Source organism: Amyelois transitella, chromosome 19, assembly GCF_032362555.1.
Source record: "Amyelois transitella isolate CPQ chromosome 19, ilAmyTran1.1, whole genome shotgun sequence".
NCBI lineage: Eukaryota > Metazoa > Arthropoda > Insecta > Lepidoptera > Pyralidae > Amyelois > Amyelois transitella.
Genome location: NC_083522.1, coordinates 8,917,596 through 8,944,049, shown reverse-complemented (window position 1 = coordinate 8,944,049; position 26,454 = coordinate 8,917,596). Strand labels below are relative to the sequence as shown.

Sequence of the window (26,454 nt, the reverse complement as noted above, 5' to 3'; positions counted from 1 at the left end):
ATTTTTCAATTCGAACCAGTAAGTAGTTCCTGAGATTAGCGCGTTTAAGCAAACAAACAAACTTACCAGCTTTATAATATTAGTATAGATTTATAAAAAATATTTCCATATCCTAAACCACAAACAAAACCAATATAAAATTTTATTTGAATTTCATTCTTTTATTCCCAAAAATCATTTTTTCAATCATAAGTCAGTTCTTTTAAGAAATGCTAATAAATAATAAGTTTTCAATGTTTGATTCTGACAATTTAATTTTTATTTTCAGATCTAAAGAAGTACAAGCATGTATATATGGTAAGTACATTCTCTTTGCGTGTTCCAAGTTGCAACCTCCACAATAATAATTCGGTATTCTTAAATAAATAAACGTAGGATATACACTACATTTAATAGAATATTTCTATAATACATACATACATATAATCACGTCCATATCCCTTCCCTAGACAGAGTCATCAGTCTTGAAAGACTGATAGGTAATGTTCAGCTGTTAGGCTTAATGATAGAATTGAGATTCAAATAGTGACAGGTTGCTAGCCCATCGCCTAAAAGAAGAATCCCGTGGTCGAATCCCGGCCAGGGCAAAATTAGAAACGAACTTTTTCTAAATGGCCTGGGTCTTGGACGTATATATATTTATAAGTATTAATCCTACTAATATAATAAATGCGAAAGTTTGTGAGTATGTCAGTATGGATGTTTGTTACTCTTTCACGCAAAAAATACGGAACCAATTAAGATGAAATTTGGTATGTAGGTAGATGAAGACCCAGAATAACGTATAGGCTTATTATACTTTTTATCCCGGAGTCCCCGCGGCATTGATTCCACGCGGACGAAGTCGCGGATGGCCTCTAGTTATAAAATATAGTAGTGTACATTTATTTATTTATGCCGTGTGGTTCCCGGCACCAATACAGAATAGAATAGGACCACTCCATCTCTTTCCCATGGATGTCGTAAAAGGCGACTAAGAGATAGGCTTACAAACTTGGGATTCTTTTTTAGGCGATGGGCTAGCAACCTATCAATATTTTAATCTCAATTCTATCATTAAGCCAAATAGCAGAACGTGGCCATTCAGTCTTTTCAAGACTGTTGGCTCTGTCTAGCCCACAAGGGATATAGACGTGACCATATGTATGTATGTATGTATTTATCTATTCCGGTCACGGATAATCGCCTCGAATCCATCGCAAATAAAAGAACAATTCCCAGAGAACCTTCAAAAGGAGAGATGTATTGACACCCTTTTGAAGAACACCTCGCAAATTGGCGTCCATTTAATTCCATTTCACTCCGGCCGTGGTTCTCGATAAGGATTTTTTTCGGCAAATTGAGTTTCCATCCTCAGATTCTCTAAGTGAACTTTTTTTTGAACAAAGGTGTTTTTCATATTCTGAGCATACATACGTACTTATACAACATTTTGATTATACATGGGGTAGACGGAGCTAACGAAAATTTTCTGCGGGTTTTATGATGGATTTGAGATTCATGCAATGCATGCAATTCTTCTTTATGTATTGTGCTTGCGATTCACGCCATAAGCCCATAAATAGTAGTAATACATGAAGAAGAATTGCTGGTCTTTCCCTTAATTTGTTTTAAAAATATGTGCAACATACACTAGGTACATATTTTTCGCTGCTAGACCTATTTCATTAATCGTTTTTTTTAGATGATATACTGAAATGATGTCACCTAAAGAGATCTTTATTTGTAAATTTATATCCGGTGAATATGCTGCAGTGTAGTTTGTTCGGACGCTTCTTATACACATGCGTTTTGGAAGCGGTAGTAGATATAATTAGATTTAAGTGATATGACGTCAATAAGTGATACCCTGTATCCGATTTTGAAAATAAATCTAATCTTACAATATTTTCTCGCTTTTTTAGAATAAAATCACTACATATCTTTCCCGTGGATATCGTAAAAGGCGACTAAAGGAATAGGCTCATAAACCTGGGATTCCTCCTGTAAATAATGGGCAAGCAACTTGTCCCTATTTGAATCTCAATTCCATCATAAAGCTATACAGCTAAATATGGTCTTTCAGTTTTTCCAAGACCGGTGACTTTGTCTATCCCGCAGGGAATATAGATGTGACTGTATATCATGTGTGATGAAAAGTTAACTCAGCGAATTCCCTCTTATTTTCTTTTTGGCCAGTGCCCTTTGCAATGTAAATGAGTGGTAAATTATTAAGTTAATCAGCAATTCCTTTCTTTGTAAGGTAAATTGCTTTCTGTTTTTTTTCATACTGAAAATAGCTGCGTAGAAAATATCTGTATTATTTTGAGAAAAGCATCTGTTAATATTAAAAATATCAGGTTCGTGAAGAGAAATTCATTGTTTTTTTCTCATACATACATAAAATCACGTCTTATAGGAAGGACAGAGTCTTAAAAAGACTGTAAGGTCAATTCAGATATCTGTATTATTTTGAGAAAAGCATCTGTTAATATTAAAAATATCAGGTTCGTGAAGAGAAATTCATTGTATTTTCTCATACATACATAAAATCACGTCTTATATGTCAGGACAGAGTCTTGAAAAGAATGAAAGGTCACATTCAGTTGTATTGCTTCATGATGGAATTAAGATTCAAGTAGTGACAAGTTGCTAGCCACACATCGCCCACAAAAGGAATCCCAAGTTAATAAGCCTATTCCTTAGTCGCTTTTTACGACAACCATGGAAAAGATGTGGAGTGGTTCCATTCTGAAGTGCCGGAAACCACACGGCTACTATGATTTTAAATTAACAATTAAACGTGGTTATATTGTCTTTTAGTGGCTCTGTCTACCCCGCAAGGGATAAAGACGTGATTATAATGTATGTATGTTATAATTATAACAAGGATATTATTGATACCAATAGTTAACGTGTTGTTGGAATTTCGGACTCAAATTAATCACAACTGGATTTCCCACATTTTCCCGCGGGAACGATACCTGCAGCTGATAGTATGCTCATTCATTTACATACATAGTACTATGTTACTAAGCAAGAAGCTGTTTTCATATAATAATACCCCAAGATATTGCCACCCAACGCTATGATTTGAATAAGAAGGTTTTCCCCTAAGGCAAATTGGTTTGTTCTTCTTGTAACTCGCGATGCGTTCCGTTTTGATTTGTGATTTTGTTTAAATAGCGACAAGTCACACAGATGCTACTACAGGAGCTAACATATTAAATTCATGCGTATACGAGTACATACTGGCATACAAAGTATCGTGGAGAATATTGGATGCAGGTTGGTGATTTCGCAATTTTTCTTTAATAAACTTAAGAACATATTTCAACTTATACATAAAATACATAAAATCACGCCGCTTTCCCGGAGGGGAAGGTAGATACTACCTTTCCACTTGCCACGATCTCTGATCTCTGCATACTTCCTTCGCTTCATCCACATTCATAACTCTCTTCATGCAAGCTCGGCGGTTTCGTTTTATTTCGTTTCGTTTTATTTATTTCTTATGTCGTAATGCTCGGCGTTTCGGGTACTATTATAAGTAATAATATTAATTAATTTTAATTAACTAGTTTCAAGTAATAGTACAAAGGTAGATATTATCTAACTATTCAAATTTTCACTCACCCAATCTAGGATCCGTAGTTCAAGGCATATCCCTGGCTCCTCTCCAGAGTGGTGAAGATGCAACCGGGACCAAATCCAAGAAGAAGAAGAAGACAAGGTCTTGTATAAACTATGATCCAATCCAATACACCGTCTGTGATTGGTGCGTGTCAAAAGGTACCAACGAGAACAAACTCTTCACACATGGGAGTACGTTACAAGATTTATTGGCGGTTTGATTTCACCTGCGATTCTGTTTGCTCACATTCGATTTCAAAATGAGGGATCCAATGATTTACGTGTAACTCGACGATTTTTTTCCCGGTCTGACGTGAATCTGATAAACGGATCGTTTTATTATATAATAATTTAACAGTGACGTGGAAAAAAGGAACTAAGGATATATTATTACAGTTATAGCGGGAGCGATGATTCAGCTCGAACTCCAGTAAAGGGAAGATCTTCAGCCAGGCTAGGTGTTATGCCTGGGGAGCCGCGGCTCCGACGATGTTTTGTCGGAGGTGGTATAAATGCTCCAATCAGTGAAATATTTGCTTGCGCGATTTAGACTACTCGCTGTTTTTGACTGATAGCGTCGTGTGATTGTTTGGCGATTTATGGCGTAGAGATTATTATAATACCACTCAGTATCCCTAGCCAAAAAAATCAGTGTGACCTCATATATTCACGGTCGAGAAATGACTATAAAGTTCAGCCCCCATAGCAACTACTATCGCTATTTCATTTCACGTCATCACAAAAAGCGAAACAGCGATAGTTTTTCTCGCGATAAAAACGGCGTCGCGCGTGCCATGCTAGCTAGCATTGCATTGCATAGCGTCAGGGGGCTGAACTTGTTATTTCTCGACCGTGGAAATAAGAGGTTTCACCTCAGAATAGAATAGACAATACTGTAGGTAACATCATATCAATCGCACCACGCCATGTTACGGACGCAAGTTACTACACGGCAAAAATACAAAATACATCCTGAGAATTTATAGGTATAGCAATTTAAATAATAAAAAGAGTAGGTACCTCTTGTAATTTCGCGTCTCGCGCGCGACGCGCTTCTAAAGCATATTTTTAAAACATTATAAGTGCCCGAGTTTGTACTTTTCAAAGAAAACATTATCTAGAAAGCCCCATTCTGTCTAGAAGTACGAAATTAAATACTCAAGAGTTATTTCAATTATAAAACCGTAAATAGACGGTTACACGAAGAAAATTTCCACAATTGTGAAGTTATTGAAACGAAATTATGTAAATCTTTTTGTTTGTGTATTTTCGCAAGACATGAATGACTTTGAAGTTATTTCGGCTGATACAAATATAGATAGGACGGGATAGCTCCCGTGAGAAATGTCTGAATAAAGCCTATGTTTCACTCGAATGTCTATACTATATCTGTGTCAAATTTTATTCTAATCGGTTCAGCGGTTTAGCTGTGAAAGTGGAACAGATAGAGAGGTTTTCACATTTTAATATTATTAAGGGAAGTTATATTAATATCTTTCTATGTTAGAACCTATGTTCTATATTTTATATTTATATCTATATATAAAATGGGATTCATGAGGTATTTATATACATATTTATAATTTTATTTTTATTTATTTATGGACTGACGGACGGCGGACTTAATGCCTTAATGTATAACGGTAAAAGAAAATATTTTTTTGTGCAAATTTATATTTAGGTTTGAAATTAGAGTTATATTTTAAGAAAAAATTTTTCTTCATTATTAAGTTTTATTAATTAAGATATTTTTTTACCAAGTAGTTTATTTAATGAGTAATTTTTAACATTTCGAACTATTAGCAACTGATTAAAGAGAAATTCAATATTTTTATAAAAAATAAAAACACACGAATTTGAAGTCCATATTTATATTTAAGTATTGGGTTTAAGAGAAAATGTTACTTTTTTGTTAGGCTTCGTTTATTAAGACTTTGTTATAGCATTTGTTTGACTCTTAATTCATCTTAAATAGACAATTTTTTTTTTCTCACCTATATTATAACACTCAAAAATACACACATTAATATTGTCACATCTATATCCCTTACGGGGCAGACAGAGCCAACAGTCTTGAAAAGACTGATAGGCCACATACAGCTGTTTGGTTTATTGATAGAATTGAGATTCAGATAGTGACAGGTTGCTTGCCCATCGCATAAAAAAGGAATCCCAAGTTTATAAGCCTATCCCTTAGTCGCCTTTTACGACATCCGTCGGAAAGAGATGGAGTGGCCCTATTCTTTTTTGTATTGGTGCCGGGAACCACACGGCAATAATCTAAACTCAAAAGTAACTGTACAAATTCCATTTAGACAAAATTTGGCATGTAATCGTTGATAAACCTTCGTAACAGGATCATTTTCAAAAATTTTGTATTAAATAACATGAATTAATAAATAACGACTAAATAAGGTAAGTCTAAATATATAAGAATAAGATGATTTAAATAAAATTAATTTTCATATTACGTCCTTAAACAACACGTACCCTAATCAAGAAAATGTATTAATAACCCCGGATGATGTTTTCAATACAAAATAAAGAATACATAGGAGTGGCAACTTTTATTGGACAAATCACATCGTTTGAGATGATTTCGAAATAAATCCGAGACTTTATATGGTATGATGATGCCTAGGTGACCTGTGGTTCCCGGCACCAATAGAAAAAAGAATAGGACCACTCCATCTCTCTCCCATGGATGTCGTAAAAGGCGACTAAGCCTACCCTTTATAAACTTGGGATTCTTCTTTTAGGCAATGGGCTAGCAACCTGTCGCAATTTGATTCTCAATTCCATCATTTAGCCGTAGAGCTGAACGTTGGGCACTCAGTCTTTTTGAAACTGTTGGCTTAAAGGATAGAGAAGTGATTGTATGTATGTATTGTCCCTTTTGCAATTTACTTCCTTTTTTTTCATCATAGGGTGTTTTTCTGTCTTTTCGTTAATTTTCTCAGCTGTTAGTTTCAAAACTACGTTACCGATTTTTGTGTAGGTAATTCTTCTATGTTCTCATTATCTTGTGCATCCAGATGAAAACAAGTTAATTACGCTCATATAAAATAAATTAACAAGATTAATTATAAAATTGAATTAGTGAAGATTTGGCATTTACCTAATGAAATAAAATGAAGTTTTTACATGTAAAAATTTCATTTAATTATAATTACAGAGATGATAATAAAATCCTACAAATATTATATGTATATGCGGAAGTTTTGTAAGGATGTGTGGATGTGTGTTTGTTGCTCTTTCATGCAGAAACTACTGAACAGATTTTCAAGATTTGAACGAACTTTGCAATAATTAACTTAGATATTAGACTAACGTAATCTATACTAATACTATAAAGCTGAAGAGATTAGTTGTTTAACGCCCTAATCTCGGGAACTTCTGGTTCGAATTGAAAAATTATTTTTGTGTTAAATAGACCATTTATACGATTACGATATTTTACGAGAAGGGCTTTCGGCTATATAAAATCATACTGCAACTATTAGGAGTGAAGAAATAATGGAGAATGTTGAATGAAAAGAAATCGGGGAAAATTATAATTCCTTGAGGGCTTCAATGATGCCCAAAATAACTATTCCACGCGGACGGAGTCGCGGGCATAGCTAGTAACGTAATAAAAGAGCCGTGTGGTTCCCGGCACCTATATAAAAAAAGTGACTAAAGGATAGTTTTATAAACTTGGGATTCTTCTTTTAGGCGATGTCCTAGCAACCTGTCACTATTTGAAACCCAATTCTATCATTAAGCCGAACGTCCGACCGTCGGCTCTGTCTATCCCGCAAGGGATATACCTAGACGTGATTATATGTATGTATGTAATGAATATAAAAATCTTTAGATTTAAGAAGTCGCGGACACTAGCTAGCACATTATGAAATTTTAATATTTTTCCTCCCAATTTTGAGTTTTGAAATAATTTCCCAACAATATTTTAATATGATGACAGTTATGAATGTGGATGAAGCGAAGGACGTATGCAGAGATCGTGGCAAGTGGTAAGCTGATATAGTCTCTCCGTGAAAAAAGGCGTAATGTATGTAAAATATTTCAGCAAATCCAAGTAACAGTTATGTAATTAAGTTTATGCAAATACTAACATAAACTTGCTCGCTTAAACAAAATACCAGGGAATTATCAAAGCGGGTATATTCGTACGGCTGTACGTACACACTTAAATTCCTTTGTATGTGCCATTGAAATATATGACACGAACAGATAATGTTTGCTCCGCTGATTTTGCTATACTGAAGCTTTGGAAGCGTTAGTAACTTTTAAGAAAAAATTGAGGTCATTGAGATAATAGGTACTTTACTTATTATTTTATTTTCCACGTTGGTGCCCATGGAAGACCTGCATTGTGGTATAGCATATACCACGACAAATGCTCAGAGGGCTTTTTTGGCACATAAGTTGTTATAGGTTAACGAAAAAAAAATTTTGTGACAAAAATTCCTACTACTTGTCTACTTACGCAACACAAAAGATACATAGATGTCTTCTCTAAAAATAAACCTCTATGTTATGCTCATCATTGCGGAATTCCAACGAAGTTCAGCGGAAATTCGTCGTTCTGTCATAATGCATGCAGTCATTATGGATAATTACCGACATTTTATAACTTAGAAGACCATTTTGTCTTACAAATAATATACAAACGTATTTTGCAAACGTGAAGGAAGTAATACTTGAACAATAAACATGTTCAGATTTATTACTACACATATTAAATTAACTTATCAATCATCTCGTTTTTATGTACCACTGCTGAGTAAAGGTATTTTCTCTCTTCAACCATAAACATAAGAGTAAGCAGTATTTTATTAGGTATCTCATCTTTCTCCATCTTTTCCACACTTCTTTGAAAAATTAACAGCCCGTTATCCCGTTCGAGGTCCCTTAGTTTAACATGTGTGTCAGAATCGCGGGTGTACCTCACGGATTTTAATATCAGTTTTGGATTAAAAACGTACTTGATGTGTACCTCAGTGTACCTATCATAAAAATCTGTGTACCTCCTTCTATGTGAAGATTTTGAAATAAAATAGGTACACCCGCGGTCCTGACGTCAGGATGGCGGGTGTACCTATTTTATTTAATAACGATATAATAATATTTAACGACCTTGAGGCACTGACTAACCTGATGGTAAGCGGCAAACATGCACAGTCTCGCCATTAGCAGACTAATTTTATTTCAATTATTTGTTCAAAACTTAATTAAGCCTTTATTTATTTATTTATTCTTTATTGTAACAATTACAATTTGTAAAGTACTAATAGGCGCACTTAATGCTAATGGCATTATCTAACATTGGGTTAAGCGGAGAACCTTTGCGTGGGTGATAATAATTATGTTTAATAAACATACTTACTATACCATATATACTATAAACCTATACATAATATATACCTATATAACGATAAATTAAATCCCCACATCGTGCTTTAAAATGTTAATTGTATATATTAATGAAGAATAGAGATTTATTTCTAAAACATTTGATAAACTAACAATACAATACCTATATACTACACTAAACATATATACTTACATATATGTTTGCAGCAGTTTACATAGAGTGATCATTTACTCTCACATGAATCTCACAAGACTTTGTTTTCATCTGCGTCAGTGGAGTTAAATGAAGCGCCCTCGAGTCCACCTTTAAATCGAAAAATTTAAGATTCTTAAAGCATTTTAGAATTTTATTTTTGCCTAAAGGTCGACTAGTAAGATAAAGGTAAAATATTTTTGAGAATTGACGCAATAAAGCAACAAAAAACATCTGTCTATGAAGCATAATATTTTCATGTTACATACATACATATAATCACGTCCACATCCCTTGCGGGGTAGACAGAGCCAACAGTCTTTAAAAGACTTAAAGGCCACGTTTAGCTGTTTGGCTTAATGACAGAATTGAGATTCAAATAGTAACAGGTTGCAAGCCCATCGCTTAAAAGAAGACTCCCAAGTTTATAAGCCTATCCTTTAGTCGCCTTTTACGACATCCGTGGGAAAGAGATGGAGTGGTCCTATTCTCTCTCACATTACACACATATTTTCATGTTCTAAACAGTTCAGCCAATTCAGGTAGAAAATCGCACTAAACGTCACATCTTTTATTCATCGAACTGAATTTTTTATGTCAGCGTATAACGAAACGTAACTAAATGCCAACTCTATTACAAAAGCAGCTCCTTGTAATCACTAGACAAAATCCAACATGGCGGTTGCCCAAAGTTGTACGCAAATTCCTCGCCCTGTCATATGCAGTCATTATGGATAATGGTCGTCGTAAAAGATAAATTCAAATCAGATACCCGTGACACTGGCCGTTGGAAACAGCTGAGATAAATTAAATTAATTATGTATAATTATTTTTTGTCATTATTTTAAAAGTCATCTTAAAAGTGTCGTGTGGTTCCCGTCACCAATAGAAAAAAGAATAGGACCTCTCTTTCTCTTTACCATGGATGTAGTAAAAGGCGACTAAGGTTTAGGCCTTATGAACTTGTATTGGTCATGTCAGGTTGGCTAGAAGAGATCCCACTTAGGGATAAGCCCGCCTTTGTACTGTACTACTGTTTTATATTTATAAAGTACTCCTTTAGTGAACTATAAAGCATATACTTACTTACTTACTACGTACTTACCGGGTAGACAGAGCCAAAAGTCTTAAAAAGACTGATAGGCCGCGTTCAGCTGTCTGGCTTAATGATAGAATTGAGATTCATATAAGTAGTGCCAGGTTGCTAGCCCATCGCCTAAAATAAGAATCCTTAGTTTATAAGCCTATCCCATAGTCGTCTTTTACGACATCCACGGGAACGAGATAGAGCGGTCCTATTCTTTTTATTGGTTCCGGAAACCACACGGCATATAAACGTAAATATGGAATCCATCACTCAGTTCAAGACACCCTCGGTCACTTTTTATCAGACACCCTTTCAACGAAATGCCATAACCAACTGAGATGGAAGTTTTTCCGCGTTCGTAGCAAAAAAAAAGTGGAATTTTCCCATTCGTTTGTGAGAGAAAAATGTTTTACGAATCCCGTCTGATGGCTACTCTGCCCACTGATATAGATTTAGATAGATACCGCAATTGTATATTGTCATGCTGGATGAGAATATACATTTGCGGTGTGGATGCGTGTCCTAACTGGAAACTAAACTAAAATTCCCCTTTGCGTGATAATTAAGTGAAATCCAATTTATAATTGTTTAAGATTTTATCAAAAATTGGATTGTCCGTCACTAAATTGCAGCTGTGACGTCACAGGTAGGTGTTTAAAAGTTGGCACGCTTGGTATCAATAAAAATTGTGATACATGCGTTATCTATGTAAATATATATGTGACTCTGCTCTTCAATTTTATGTCGTATATTTTCTTGGTCAAATAAAAAATAAAAATAAGGAATAGTCCAATGGCATCCTGTCACTATTTGAATCTCAATTCCAGCATTATATAATACATCTGAATTGCCTTGCAGTCTTTTCAAGACTGTTGGCTCTGTCTACCCCGCAAGGGATATAGACGTGACCATATGTATGTGTATGTATATGGGTCCTTTTCAATAGTGTCGAGAACTACACGACAAATATACATTTGGAGATGAAAATATTCTCGGTCCCATTCCCCTATTTCGTTTCCTGTATTTTCATATATTTCCTCTGTTTGTTATGTTACATAACATAAATATCTCTATGAGGATTACTCGATGGCAAGTGAACACTTAGCTAGATTAGTTCGAGCGGAAATTCCTCGTTCTCCTGTGATATTCTTTTCAACTCATCTTGTGTGTGAATAAACTAGTTTTAGCCTATGACATCACTTCCGTAGTTAGTTCCAAAAAAAGATTTCTTACTGGAATATTATGATAAAAATAAAAAAATATTTTTTTTTTGCTTTATTGCTCCCTTAAAATATGATTAGCGTTATAACTGTATTTAACTTAACTGTGATTCTGAAAAAATAAATTGCATAAATATATATATATACGGGACTAATTACACAGATTGGGTTAGCCTCGAAGTAAGTTCGAGACTTGTGTTACGAGATACTAACTCAACGATACTATATTTTATAATAAATATTTATATAGATAAACATCCAAGACCCAGGACAATCAGAGAAAGTTCTTTTCCCATCATGCTCTGGCCGGCATTCGAACCCGGGACCTCCGGTGTCACAGACAAGCATACTACCGCTGCGCCACAGAGGCCATCAAATCATAACCTGAACATCTTCGAACCCATATCATTGTACCGCAGAGTTAAGCACTTACCTCTGCGCCACACTAAATATAGACGCATAAAGTTTTTTAAACTTGTCTTTTTAAATCTGAAGTAAGCAAATCGAGAAGCAACAGCTAGTTAGTGTAAATACACACACAAAGTATTTGAAGTTTATGTAAATACCAACATGTAATATCCTATACGATAATATTGTCATTCGTGATCTTACAACGTAATAAACTGAGATCTAACAAAAAGTAAAGACAGTGTTTTGCGAAAAATATATGTAATTTAAATTAAAAAGAAAAATAAAGCTCATTTATTTCTTTTATTAATTCTTTTATTTTTACAGTAATTAAATGAGATTAAACAACAGTAAAGTCATGATGACAATGTGAAATTATTTATAATTAAAAAACTTAAAGCTTATTTAGGTAAAACTTTATTGCACGAATGCGTAATTAATGACATCCTATGATTCTGACTCTTAGAGGCATGAGAATGTTACAAAAACAATCGCCATAAGAATGAAAAAAAGATTAATAATAACTAACTGACATCATTTTTTTTTGTTTTTTTTTTATTTATTTATTACGTACATTAAGAAAAAAAAAATAAGAATAGAACTTAAAGTAAAGATAATTTTTTCACAAATATCCAATTCCTGAACATAGAAAACATATAGGATATGTTTATATTTCTTGTGTTTATCAAAAGTAATAATGTTTTGTAAAGTTTCATTTTAGCGGCACTCCGTCTTTATTTATTAACTAGGTTTAGAGGCTATAAATGAAACCAACTCATAACACAGTTATTACTAAAGTTTGTAATGTCTTTTGACAATCTAGCATTTCACTGTGAGCCGGTTTCATACAATTGTGTTCTTAATGTGATATGTATTCACTATTATTCTATGCAATTTACTATTGAGTTGAAACGAGACGATGCTCTATAGTGTGACATTTCTATCTTCCTTACTGTATTGTGACTTTATACATACATACATACATAAAATCACGCCTCTTTCCCGGAGGGGTAGGCAGAGACAACATCTTACCACTTGCCACGATCTCTGCATACTTCCTTCGCTTCATCTACATTCATAACTCTCTTCATGCAAGCTCGGCGGTTTCGGGTACTCTTGACCTGACCCTTTACCAGGACGTTCTGACTTTATCTTTGTTTAAATAACAAATTGTGGTTAACGTTTGAATAAAAATCTCCAGCAAATAAACGGTTGCCGTGTGGTTTCCGGCTACAACATAAAAAAGAATAGGACCACTACATTTCTTTCCCGTGGGTGTCGTAAAAGGCGACTAAGGGAAAGGCTAATAAACTTGGGATCCTTCTTATAGGCGATGGGCTAGCAACCTGTCACTATTTGAATCTCAATTCTATCATTTAGTTAAAAGTTATATTATTTATAATATAACTTTCGCATTAGTTATAACCACTGATAAAGGTTATAACATTCAAAAGCGCAGTCTATTAACTTATTCAGTTTTTGTTTTCACTTTTGTTAATATATAAACAAACAATTCCGCAAATTATCAATCACTCAATTTCATTTCTCATCTTCTGTTTTTCAGCCATAAACTTGAGCTTCAAATATAAAAAAAATCACTTACTTCCCTGTTATCTTTTGAAGACGAATTTGCATAAAAATAAATATGTTCCCAGCGCATTTCTTGACAAGATACCCCATATTGCGATTGCCTTTTACAAGGGTCGTATACCAGTTTTACGTTCCTCGCCGCCATTTTGTAATTTATACGAAATATTCTACGGAACTTCAGGTTTAATCAAATTATGTTGAAAGTCACGTGGTTGTGCATGTCATATTACATGTTTCTGAACCCAGAGGTATGGGCTGTGTGTTGTCCGTCAGTTACTCAGTCACTCGGTAACGGAATAAATTTATATATTTTTTTAACATTATTTCTTTTGTTGTAATATTGTAGCTTAAAAAAAAAAAAAAAAAATTTCAAAATTTTTTGTTCATTATTATAGGATATTATTATATCGCTTAATAATTGTCGTATGGTTTAACAACTTGGTTGACGTCAAATATATTACTTAAAAACTAAGTTTACTGCCGCTTCCAAGGCGTCAGTGCAGAAGAAGCGGTAACTTAACATATATAGTATGGCAAAACGTAGCCTATCAGTCTCTGTCGGACTCGGCAGTGTCGTGAAGACTGTCGGCTCTGTCTACCCCGTAAGGGATATAGACGTGACTATATAGATGTTTAATATTACTGTTACTGAATAAGTCTCAACTACGAACCGTGTTGAAAATTTAAAACGAAGCGAAAGAAATATACAGGGATCGTGGAAAATATTATGAAAGACCTTTCTTGGAAAAGGCGTGAATTTATGCATATTAGTATGTTCAGTGTACTCCCAAAGCTAAATAATTTAGGGACTTAGAGAGAGATTTTATTTAATAAAAAATAAAGAGATTACGCCAAAATACATTAAGTGTTTTTTTTTTATCATGGCAAATAAAATAAACCATTATATTCAGCTAAAACTACACATAGAAATAGGGCAAGTCTTTCGGCCCATTTACGACGTCCAAAGCTATTAACATGGCATAAAGACAACTAAAACACAAAGGTTGTTCCGCCATTACATGTTTCCGTACAGCATAAAATGGCTGCCTGCAAAATGGCGGGCGTTAGAGTAACTATTATTTTGTGTAGCGCGACTTCAATCTGTATTAATATTTTTATTTTATATTCGTACATACAATACAATTAAATCATCCTTTTTTTTGAGAGAAGTAGACAGAGATATCGCTTACCGAGATCCGACCACACTTTATTGTTTTATCCGCATTCCCAGCAGATTTTTTTAAAGAAATGACGAGATTTTAATACAACATTTAAATGACTCTAAATGCATACACACAATGGCATCTACTTATTACTTACAAAGTAGCGATGCCAATGAGCCTATAGACAGTTATTTTAGGATTAGCTACCTAGTTAGCTAAGTACTTGCAATGGTCGGTTGTAAAAATGTCAATCTACGTACTTGATCACGTCTTCTTTCGAAGTAGAAGGCAGAGAGTACACATTTACACATGAAACAAATCTTTTGATTCTTTAAAATTATCAATTTACCCAAACAAGCTAGCCGGTCGCCGTGTGGTGGCCCGGCACCAATTAAAAAATAATATAGGGGCCACTCCATCTCTTTCCTATGAGTGTCGAAAAGGAGACTAAGGAATAGACTTATAAACTTCAGATTATTCTTTTAGGCGATGAGCTAGCAACCTGTCACTATTTGAATTCAATTCTATAAGTAAGCCTAGCAGCAGAACTTGACCTAGTGGTTTCTTCCAGACCGTTGACTCTGTCTACCCCGCAAGAGATATAGACGTGATTATATGTATGCATGTTGTAGGCAGAGAGTACGAATAACTCTGCACACGTCTTTTGATTCATCTAAATTATATATATTTTTCAAACAAGCTTGCCGGTTTTGGGTAATACCCCTTTAAATTTTTTCAAACAAGCTTTTTAGGTAATCTTGCCCTGACCTTCCACATAGTATAAATGCGCTTGCTCTACAGAAGATAAAAGCTGTGTACATGACTCTGAGTAGGGCAACTCATCAAAGAGAACTATTAAAGAGCTCAGATGAATTAAAATTCGAGACATATAGAGTGTAATTTTTGATGATGCCAGATATATTTTTTCACATTTTTGATTAACATTATATTCATATGACACTTTTTTTTACTATAAATAAGTGCCATGTGTTTCCTGGTACCGATTGCAAAAAAAATAGGACTTCTTCGTTTCTTTCCCATGGATGTCGTAAAAGGCGAGTAAGGGATAGGCTTATATACTTGGGATTATTTTAGACGATGGGCTAGCAACCAGTCACTATTTGAATCTCAATTCTAGCATTAAGCCTAACAGCTGAACGTGTCAGTCCTTTTAAGGCTATTGGCTCCGTCTACCCCGCAATAGATATAGACGTGATTAAATGCTATGTAACGTGTAAATTTCTGCGCAATAAAAATATCACAAACAAACAAACATGTATCATATCTATCCAAAACAGTTTTTTATTATTATTTTACCTAAAACAATTTCATGGGAAAATGGAATCAATCAAGGAAACCCGCTTACTCCAAAGGTAATAGGGACAGATATTAAGGCGTTCCCTACATAAATCCCGGGGAAAAAAAGGATAAGGGTCGTAATATATTTTGTTTTGAAAAATCGCGCACCATAAAAGTACTGACGAACAAATGGTAGAGTGATCTTTGTTATATGTCATTCTAGATAACAACTTCATTCATTCATCCATAAATAAAATCACGTCTGTATTCGTTGTGGGCTAGACACAGCCGGCAGTCTTAAAAGACTGATGGGCCCCGTTCAGCTGTAAGGCTTAATGATAGAATTGAGATTCAAATAATGACAGGTTGCTAGCCCATCGCCTGTAAGAAGAATCCTAAGTTTATATAAGCATATCCCTAAGTCGCCTTTTACGACACCCATGGGATAGAAAAGAAGTGGTACATACATGCATAAAATCAAGCCATTTTCGCGGAGGAGTAGGCAGAGACTACATTGTCCACATGCCACAATCTCTGCATAGGTACTTTTTTCGCTTCATCCACATAACTCTCTTCATGCAAGCTCGGCGGTTTCGGGTACTCTTGACCTGACCCTTAACCAGGACGTCCTTAATTTGATCAAGATACGTTCGTCTAGGTCTTCCCAATCCAACCTTCATTCTCCACATTGTGTGGTCCACTTATTTCTTACATCGGTGCCGGCAACTACACGGCACTTAGTTAATTAATCAAATACATACATACATACATTTTTTTTTAAATAAATAAAATCTTTGTTCTCTCACCATAATCACAAAAAAGTTTACAAAAAAAGTTACAAAAATAAATTAATTGGTAGGTATTACGAAAAAGGATTATGGTGGGTTGATACCTAAACTAGGAAGTATCCTGTATCTTAGGATATCATCCCTCCACCCCATTAAATGTATAAATAAAAAAAAACAGAGTTACATAATTTTGCAAACAATGTGATTAAAAATTTTAAACTACCCTAACACCAAATTTATAAGGCGCAGGCGCCTCGTAAACAAGTATAATATATAACAATACGCTATAACAACTCATACGCTGCGCTGTCGATATGCCTATTGCACCGGCAAACTTGCTAATACAAAAGAATGGCGATAAGGACGTAGTTCGACAACTACAACTGTGGACTAAGGCAAGGCTTTCCCGGAGGGGTAGGCAGAGACTACCTCTTTCCACTTAAAAAAAGACAAATGACAGGATAATTTACATTTAATTAATCAAATCATTGAATAAATAAAAATATAATATGTATAAAAATGTGACCAAAAGGATGTCACCACCCCAGACAATAATGATTTTATCCCGTCTCCCGGTTCTCCTGTCATTTGGACCCACCACAACGATTTTTCTACAAAAAAGGGTCAAGGAACGAAAATGTCCTGATTCGATAAAGGACGTCTTCGTGTGAACGAATCTGAAATTCTTTTAGAAATATATCGTTATACATACATACATACATATAATCACGTCTATATCCCTTAATAAAAAAAAAAAAAAAAAAAAAAAAAAAAAAAAAAAAAAAAAAAAAAAAAAAAAAAAAACTTTCAGCTAGTATTTGGGTTTAAGTTAGAATTGAGATTTAAATAGTGACAGGTTGCTAGCCCATCGCCTAAAAGAACAATCCCAAGTTTATAAGCCTACCCCTTTGTCGCCTTTTAAGACATCCATGGGAGAGAGATGGAGTGGTCCTATTCTTTTTTCTATTGGTGCCGGGAACCACACGGCATATATCGTTATAATGGTTCTAGCATTATAGTTTTACTAGAGGCCGCCCGTGACTTGAATCTCAATTATATAATTAAGCCAAACAGCTGACACTGGCCATTCAGTCTTTTCAAGACTGAAAGAAAGAAAGAAAGAAAAAAATATTTATTTGGTACATAATAATATATCAAGAACATAAAACCTTAATCTATAACAACATTTGTACCAAAATGGCCCCCCCTCAGCATTTGTCGTGGTATATACCGCAACGCTGGTCTTCCGTGGGCACCAACGTGGAAAATAAAATAATAAAACAAAAAATAAAAATTATATGACTGTTGGCTCCGTCTACCCCGCAAGGGATAAAGACGTGACTATGTATGTATGTAATATAGTAGATAACACGTGAAGAAGTAACAAACAAACAAATAAACTCACTTTCGCATTTAAAATATTAGTTGCAATGCGAAAGTACTTTTTTGCATGTACAAATAAATTATTTACTTTTAAAACTTCGATAAATAGAAAATGTGGAAACAAATTATTTAAACAAACACCAAAATAACGAAGTATTAAAACAATTTTACTTAAATAATTCAAATTAATTCCCGGCCGTACAGTGAAAATAATCTCCACAGAGCAAAGTGGGCTATCCACTTTGTTCTGTGAACACAGCATTAATATTATATGAATATGTGCATAGTCAAAATGGACATTAATCCTTTCACTAGATTTTAGTTGTTGGAAGCCACAGATTTTTAAGTTATTAGGGACGTATCATATTAAGGACGTCCTAGCAAAAGGTCAGGTCAAGTGTCCTTTAAGAAAGCAATTTCAAATTATAGGTTTAAAGAGAATATGGGTTTTTCGTCTTCATATTTAATTCAGAATCTTTTTACATCGGATCGGAATCATAATGCAGAGAGTATTAAAACAGTGGCTATCGGTAAATTCATAACAATGCCATCTAGTCGCCTTTCCCACGTTTTTAAGCTTTTCCCATAGTCGCCTTTTACTACATCCACGCGAAAGATATGGAGTAATCCAAACCACACAAACTGCAAATCTTCCATGCTCTGTATTTTAAAATAATGCCCCGTTAAGATGCATGCCGTGTGGTTCGTGGCATCAATACAAAAAAGAGTAGGACCACTCCATCTCTTTCCCATGGATGTCGTAAAAGACGGCTAAGGGATAGGCTTACAAACTTGGGATTCTTTTGTAGGCGTTGGGTTAGCAACCTGTCACTATTTGAATCTCAATTCTATCATTAAGCCAAATAGCTGAACGTGGCCATTCAGTGTTTTCAAGACTGTTGGCTCTGTCTACCCCGCAAGGGATAAAGACGTGCCCATATGCATGTAGGTATGTAAGATGCATACAACGCGATTAACAAATATTTACATATCTAGCGGTGCAAGTTCACAAACAAAGGTTAGTTGCATCATTTGCATATGACGGGTTAATGCGGGCTTTTGTTGGGACAATGAAGGGTGGACGAGGGTTAGTATTGGACTACAACACTTTAAACCTAATAACTTTATCGACAGCGTCATTGTTGGCTTCACTAGGGTGGGAAAATGTGACGTGGCTTCCAATTACATAGGTTATTCACGTCTATATCCCACGCAGGGTAGACAGAGCCAACAGTCTTAAAAATACTGATGGGCCACGTTCAGCTGTTTGGTTTAATGTTAGAATTGAGATTCAAATAGTGACAGGTTGCAAGCACATCGCCTAAAAGAAGAATATCAAGTTTTTAAGACTTTAGCTTCCAATTACTTAACAAATTCTTGCATTTGAGTCTGGCCTGCGCCTTAATTTTAGTACATCAGACTTACGTTGTACCTACATGTGTACGTGCCCTTATAAAATGCAGTTTAGTCCTAATCCTAACAAATATTGTAAATGCGAAGGTAAGTTTATTTCTTTCTTTGTTTTTTTACCTCTTAACGGGTTATTTGCTGAATTAATCTTCTTGAAATATCACGTTTATATAATTTAAGAGTCTGGAGAAAGACAGGCACCCCTGTCATCCCGGTTAAAACTGAAGTTCCCGTAAGATTTGCGATAAACCTGTATTCTTTTGACGGTGGCGCTAAATTCGTCACTTTTTTCAATATGGTGTTAAAGTCGTTGTTTTTTGTAGATAACACTGAATTCGCGAGGGCGAAGCGTGCGGTCGCCTTTCACGACATCCGTTGAAAATAAAAACAGAAATTCTTTTCTCAAGTGCCAAGAACCACACGGAAAAAGTTAAGTTTGAAAGATTCATCTTATTGTCTGTATACATAAAGGGTCTCGTTGTTTTATTAAAAAAAAAAAACAAAAAAAAAAAAAAAACTACTACAGACTTTATTAAAGAACAATACAATGGATACTAATGGAAGCGCAAAACAGTGTGTTTTTCTTTTATTCCACATTTATTTCTCATCACATTTCCTATTATGGAAGACAAAAGATTCGTTGGCTGAGTTTAACGTGCATTGCTCTCGTATTTAAAAAGAATGCATGCATTTCCAACATATGGTAAAACATGCTAATTAATTTTAGCGGGTTTAACAGAATTTACATAATTGTTTGCCGTGTAGTTCCCGACACTAATAGAAAAAACAATTTGGACCACTCCATCTCTTCAACATGGATGTCATAAAAAGCGACTTAGGGATAGGCTTATGAACATTTGGGCGATGGGCTAGCGACCTGTCATTATTTGTATTTAATTCTAGCATTGAGCCAAACAGCTGAACGTGGCCTTTCTGTATTTTCAAGACTGTTGGCTCTGTCTACCCAGCAGTCTGCCTGGGAAACATAATACAAAGTTAAGAAAAATTATTTTCTCAAATAAAACATGAATACCTACTACTTTTAGCTAGAAAAACACGTCTTAAAACTATCCGCCAAGATCTAGACCAATTTTTCAGTCTAGACTGGACGGGAAGAGATTTCAGACATCCACCTTTGCATAAAAATAGAATGTCTTTGTCTAGATTTCATTTAATCGAATAATTTGCTAGAGTTTATTTGAACACTGCATGTAAGTGAGGGGTATTATTAGTTGATTTTCCTGTCAATGTATTCGTAGTATAGTTATCTTGACTTCTCGTGAATAGTTCAATTTTGATACGGTTTTTATATTGGTTTTAGGAACCAGCAGTAAACTTAGTTTTAAGTAATTTATTTGACGTCAATCATAGTTGTGAAACCAAATATTTTGACAATTTATTAAGCGATATGATAGTATCTCATAATATTGAATAAAAACTTTGAATTTGAATTTGAATATACATAAAGTAAATCTCAATTCTATCATTAAGCCAAATAGCTGAACGTGACCATTCAGTCTTTTCAAGACTGTTGGCTCTGTCTACCCCACAAGGGATATAGACGTGACCATATGTATGTATGTATGTATAAAGTTTCGTCCATACTGTTCTGTTACTGTTTAAATCTCAATTCCATAACCAAGCCATTCCGCTAAACGTGGCCTTACAGTCTTTTCAAGAATGTTGGCTCTGTCTACCCCACAAGGGATATAGACGTGACCATATGTGTGCATGTATGTCACGTTCAGCTGTATGGCTTAATGATGGAATTGAGATTCACATAGAGATAGTATTTCGTCCAATCGGTCACAAAATAGTAATATTATTCAAGGAACTTGAGTGATACACCAGTATATCTTACTTTTACTGTTTCCTTCATTCAAATTACACAAAACTGAATCAGAGAGGAATCATAGTAAACGCATCAGTAAGTTAAGTGTAATCAAAATGTATCATTTATTTAATTATTTCTTCAAAATTTATTTTATTTACACATTAACATTCAAAATAAAATAAAACCTGACTCACCTAATCTAGGATTCATGGTAAAAGGCATACTCCGGGCTCCTCTCCAGAGTGATGAGGATGCAACTGGTACTAAAGCCAGAAATAAGATTTAAAATAAAATAAAAAACTTTGCTAACTTTAAATCCTTGCAATCTGACAATACAATTATTTAAGTACATACATATTATAATCACGTATATATCCCTTGCAGGGTAGACAGAGCCGACAGTCTTGAAGACTGATAGGCCACATTCAGCTGCTAAGCTTAATAGAATTGAGATTCAAATATTTATTTATTTTAGTGCTGTGACAATTTATTAAATTGTTTTTTTTTTTAATGCCAGAAAATACACGGGTCGAGTTAACCTTCTTTCATAATTCTACTATAACCAGAGCTCTCTAGATTTTACGACGGGAACACTAAACATAACGACATTAGCATAACGCTTTGATGCCGGTTCCCTTGCAAATCCCGCTTGCATGAATAAATACAGCTTTTTTGTTTTGTCTGATCTACAAATGAATTATGAAAACTGAACGAGGTCTTCCAGTCTTTCCGAGATTGTTGGCTCTGTCTACCTCGTAAGGGATTAAGACGTGAACCAATGTACGTATGTAATTACGAAGGTACCGCATGTGAATGATATTTTTTTAAGCTTTTGAGTAATTCAACATTTTAAGATTAATAAATAAGTATGAAATAAATTTGAAAAAATTATAACACAATGTTAGATTTAAATATAATATACACCTTAGATATTAAAGCTATAAGTAGCAAATATTTAAGTCTTTTTTTTACCGTAGAAAATTTTTTGAGATATCCTCTTGGTGTTTTACTAAAAATCTAAAAAAAAACTAACCATGATTAACTTTAGGTTTATAAGTTCAGTCGTTTTGACTGTGCATTGACTATTTAAAAAAAAGAATAGGACCTTTTTTCCTCTTTCCCGGAAGATGATGGCAATTGGAAAAGGATGGCATCCTTTAGTCACTTTTTACGATATCCATGGGAAAGAGGAAAAAAGGTCCTATTCTTTTTTTTAAATAGTCAATGCACAATAAAAACTTGGGAATTGGTCGACAATATTGCCAGCAATTTTTAATTTTTATACCCCGTTAGAATGGAATAGAATAGAATAGATTTTTTTTCAAAATTGGATTCAAGGTATCACTTATTGACGTGACATCACTTAAATCTAATTATATCTACTACCGCTTCCAAAGCGCATGTGTAGAAGAGTTTTCAGGCCACTTTAACAAAAAATATGTACACTGCAATTTGATGAATAAAGGACTAAGTTTCTAAAGGAATCTTCTAAATCTCTCCAAACAAAATCAATCCGAAATTATGAAATTAATTAAACCAGGATTTTTCTTTTCCAGATCTTTCGGCAGCAGACATTATGAATACGGTAAGACCCACCCCCTACTTACAATTTATGATACTTTGTCACATCAAACGTATAAAACGCAAAAACACATACCTTTTGACTTTTTTCCACCAAAAAAAAAAAATAAGGCTCGTTTTCAAACGTCCCGGTTATGACGTCACGATTCGCACATTCCCAAATGGATGTGAGCCTTACAACGTTTAACCAAAGTCTGTTTTAGGTTGTTTGGATGGTTTAATATTATAATCTAGAGTGTTTTTATAGAGCAGTAAGATGGAATGATGCGCCATTTGTGAAAATGGCCGACATTTCTTTAGATTTGTTCGTAAGACAGTCTTTTTTTTTTTTTTTGGAGTTGGAAGGATGTATTTATTATTACTGCATAAGTTTTAGTGTGACCTGTTTTGTAGTGCACTTAGTTGGTGTTTTGTCGGTTTATGACGTCATTTGTTAGTTTTTTTTTGGTAACAATTTTTTTTAACGTCCCACTAACAAGTATGTCTGTGGTGAATAAAATATTTGTGTGTTTTTTTTTCTTACTCTTGAATTGACACGGGATTATTTATCTGTTTGCTATTTTCTGAAGGTTGACTGGTAGATAATGCTATTAGCATTAATTCCACTTATTGTATCTTTGAGGTTAAATAAAGTAAATAAGTAACTCCCCAGTTAGAATCAAGATTGCTTGGTTATCAGATATATTTTTTTTTCGTCGTGAGCAAGTCAATTATAAAACTGACCATGGCCTTACAGTTTCTTCAAGAAGGTACCCCGCAAGGTGATTACATGTTTGTAAGCAAAATCTTGATATTTCTTCTGAATGTACATACATACAAATAATCACGTGTTTATCCCTTGTGGGGTAGACAGAGCCAACAGTCTTAAAAGACTGATAAATCACGTTCAGCTGTTTGGCTTAGTGACAAAATTGATATTCAAATAGTGACAGGCTGCTAGCCCACCGAAAAATAAGAATCCCAAGGTTAAAAGCCTACCCCTTAGTCGCCTTTTACGACATCCATAAGAAAGAGATGGAGTGATCCTATTCTTTTTTTATTCGTGCCGGGAACCACACGGCACAAAATGTATAGAATATACAAGATTTTATCAAATTATTTCTTCATAAAACCATGACGTAATAAATAATTTCCAATTATTTCCTCGTCGTGTTCTGATAACGATACAGCGGAATAAATACCTAAACATTATGTAATGATCATTAATCGGGTTACAGCAAACAGTGTGTTATTAATACATCGCAATTCTGACCACGTTTTCGTCCTTATTGCGCGAAAATTATCTAAAGCTGCTGACACACTGTGGAGCAAATTGATTTGTCGTAAAGGTCTTTTCACACAGCGACGGTCGTATGTAAAACTACAGTAGTTTTAAGTAATTTATTTGACGTCATACAACGTTGTTAAAACAAATAAAGATATGTTTGTTTTACATAATAATTAATTAAAGAATTGAATTTGAATTGACTCTCAAATCTATCATTGAGTCATCCAGATGAGCCATGTTCATCATTATTTTATTAGATGATTTATTAATGATATTTATGATGATATATAATTGTGATGATTCAGACGGTGACAGTCACGATCCCTATAAACATGCTTTATTTCATACATACATACTATCACGTCTATATCCCTTGCGGGTATGACAAAGCCTAAAATCTTAAAAACACTGAAAGTCTACGTTCAGCTCAATAGTTTTATAATGGAATTGCGAGATTCAAATAGTGACAGGTTGCATTTAACAGCTTGTCCCTTAGTCGCCTTTTACGTCATCCATGAGGAAGAGATAGAGTAATCCTATATTTTTTTATATTTGTGCTTAAAAATATAAGTATATACCTACCTAAGTATCATCAGTAGCTGCATGAAATCCGAACCAGCCTGTGCAAATCAGAATTGCGTGCTCCAAGGTGTTTGTAAGTTTGCAACCGCGGCTGTCGGAAACAATTCCGCGTCTCGTGACTACCTAGTTACGCCGATTGACGACCACCGTTCCAGTGGGGTTCAGCCAATTTTCAAAGAAAGTAAGGTCACTGGTAACCTGGCTTTAGCACTCGGCTTCATTTGGTGAATTCATTAATATACTGCCGTGCCGTGTGGCTCCCGGCACCAATACAAAAAAGAATAGCACCACTACATATCTTTCCCATGGATGTCGTAAAAGGCGACTAAGGGATAGGCTTACAAACTTGGGATTCTTTTTTAGGCGATGGGCTAGCAACCTGTCACTATTTGAATCTCAATTCTATCATTGAACCAAATAGCTAAGCGTGGCCTATCAGTCTTTTCAAGACTGTTGGCTCTGTCTACCCCACAAGGGATATAGACGTGACCATTATGTATGTATCTTCTATACATACATATGGTCACGTCTATATGTAACCAGTGTGATGGTTGGAAGACGAAGGTAGTCAGTCTATTTGAGAAAAAAAATCACTGAAATCTATTTGTCTACTAAAGACATACTTATTTGATGAAAACACAATATTATTGTACATTAAATACTTGTTTGCTAAAAGTGAGTAATGACCGAGACCCGTAAAATACTTTGAGAAATAAATCTTGTTCTTTTTATAGATACTTGCCCGGCCTACTGTTGTTAGCGGGGATATTTATCTCAGAGACGAGTCTTAAAGATTACAATGCCGTCATTATGAGGTATTCACTTGTAGGTATATATGTAAACTTTTAAAGCATTAAGTTCTTGATTTATTTTGGTAAATGTTCATAAAATTTGTGTGAAATATTTGAAATTGGGAAACATAATTTGAATCTATAAAAATAGAATAGGATCACTCCATCTTTTTCCCATGGATGTCGTAAAAAGTGACTAAGGGATAGGCTTATAAACTTGGAATTCTTCTTTTAGGCGACAGGTTAGCAACCTGTAATTAGTTCATTCTATTTCTATTCTAAATAATCCTGTTGAACGTGGCCTCAGCATCAGTCTTTTCAGGTACCCTAGCTCTGTCTATCCCATATGGAATCGAAACGTGATTATATATAGTATGTACGGTCGCGTTCATAATTGCAGTCATAGTTCGCAAAACTTTATAGCTTGCAGTCACCGGTATCACTCACACATTCACACAAATAACACTATAAACAACAAGCGGTAAAGCGTTGGGTAACGCGCCATCAAGAAGAGGGTAGTGTAAAAAGTCGCCGCGCAGTGGCCGTCGTCCGCTAATCAACACAGCGACACGCCACACAGCGAAGATCCATGGTGGAACAGTACGAAAATAATGGCTTCATTACCGACCTGAACATTTGCGAAACAGTTCGACACATCAGTGGTTACTGTTCGTCGAGTTTGCACCGTGAGGGACTACACCACAGACAGCCAGCAAGAAAGCCGTATTTATCCGAAATAAATAAGCAAAAACATTTAGAATTTGCTAGGCAGTATTTGGATTTTGACTGGAAAAAAGCGATATTTACGGACGAAAATTCGTTTACGTCATCGCAACACGGTAGGCTTCATTTATGGGAAAGAAATGCAAC

At 34.8% G+C, this 26,454-nt stretch overlaps 1 protein-coding gene across 1 annotated transcript in view; it reads left to right on the top strand.

Annotated features, from left to right (window-relative positions):
• Positions 1-258: 258 nt before the first annotated feature.
• Positions 259-26,454, top strand: part of LOC106136427 (zwei Ig domain protein zig-8) — a 110,831-nt gene continuing 84,635 nt past the window's right edge. The window contains exons 1-2 of the mRNA XM_060949710.1: positions 259-297; positions 22,920-22,948. The gene's annotated coding sequence lies outside the window, so the exon portion shown is untranslated. The remainder of the gene's footprint in view (positions 298-22,919; positions 22,949-26,454) is intronic.